Source organism: Phocoena sinus, chromosome 4 (assembly GCF_008692025.1).
Source record: "Phocoena sinus isolate mPhoSin1 chromosome 4, mPhoSin1.pri, whole genome shotgun sequence".
Classification (NCBI taxonomy): domain Eukaryota; kingdom Metazoa; phylum Chordata; class Mammalia; order Artiodactyla; family Phocoenidae; genus Phocoena; species Phocoena sinus.
This window is the reverse complement of record NC_045766.1, coordinates 36,222,678-36,224,429: the sequence shown is the minus strand read 5'-3', so window position 1 is coordinate 36,224,429 and position 1,752 is coordinate 36,222,678.

Genomic DNA, 1,752 nt, shown 5'->3' with positions numbered 1-1,752 from the left:
CCCCAAACCAAGAAATGGCTAAAATTTTTGATAATTTATACGATGAAATACCATATACTATCAGAATTCTGATATCAAAGAATATTTAATAACATGTTTCTAATTCAGTGTTAACTAAAAATCAGGAATGGAAATTCTACTTGAAGTATGCCATCAATTGTGTATATGTGTACATATATGTTTGTATGTGCATGTGTATATACACACAACACACACATAATCTGGTTGCCCCCTGGGTAGTAGAAATATAGGTATTTATTTAGCCTTCTGCATTTTATCATGAACATATGTTTATTTTACAGTCATAGGTGAAGAAATGTTGTAAAGTAAATGTAAAAAGAAAGTATTTCTTAGCAGAGTAACTGATAAAAAAAGAACTGGAACAAGCTAAACGGTTAACAACATGCGAATGGTTAAATACATGGAAGTGCATGCATGTGTCCCGTCGCCACTGAGGGCCTCACCTCCTCCTGAGTGGGTGGAGGGCACCTGGCCAGTCAGGCCCCGACTCACCCCCAGCCTCCTCCTCTCTGTCCTCTCCTGATCCTGCTGCCTGTGATGATGTGACCATCGACCTCTTACTAGCTTGGACATGACTCTGCTGGCATTTCTTGTTGAGAGAACCCTACTCCTCCTACCATGCAATTCAGTAGAACTGGCCCTCCTGCATCCGGCTAAGTGTGGTTCCCAGACGCCAGCTTTGCCACTGGATACTCCATCTCTCTGACCCAGTGAGTCATTCAGCTTAGGCAACCACGAGCCCCACTGATATTTCTTCAGAAGCCATCAGGAAAACTGCTATCTCCTCCTCTGGGATCAAGAGCTATAAAGATATAAGCCAGAGAGTCATATGGATAGCTTTCTTTCAGGAAAATGTCCATATTGTCCATATTGGAGAGGATGATACCAACACAGGTGAAGAGAGATGAGAGATGACAAATAAGTTCTAAAGACATTGTTTGAGCCTCTGAACTCAGCAGTGACAGAACTTTTTATTTTCCTCAGTTAATAAACTTCTCCCATTCCTCCCTCCCTTCCTTTTTCCCTTATCCCTATTATTTGTTTGTTTCTATTGTTGATTTTTTCTTAAGCTTGTTTGAGAAAGGGCTCTGTTGCTTGTAACCGAAGGAGTTCTGACTCAAACAGTTACCCTACGCTGGATTTGGCAACTTGGTTTTTGGAAGCAACTGTTCAGCCTCACATGCCAAGGAAGTCTGGACTCTTTCTAGAGAAACTCTTGACTTAGAGGGCATGGCCCTAGACAATCCTTTTCCCTCTATTTGTGGACATTTTCTATCCTTGTTGGCTGGAAATTTCTTTCCTCCCTACCAGTAAGAGAGTGAGATCAGACATATGTCATTTATTATTTATAGGCACTAAAAATTTCCAGAGCATTTTTAATGACATGGGAAAATACTTGTAATATATGACCTCAATTAGTTAAGTATGTAATAACAGCTAGTTATAGAAAACTACTAGAAAGAAATTTATCAAAATGTTAACAGTGGTTATATCTGAGTGATAAGATTATGGGTGATTTATATATTATATTTTCTAAGTGTATAAATGGACATACAATTATTTTGTCATTAGAAAACAATAAGTTATTAAAATAAATACATAAATTGTAGTATATTCATCCAAAGGACAATTTTGTAGTCATTGGAAAGAAAGTTTTGAAGATATTTCAGTAACATTGAAAAATGCTCATAATGGAACAATTGGAAAGGTAGACAAAACTATATATATCAC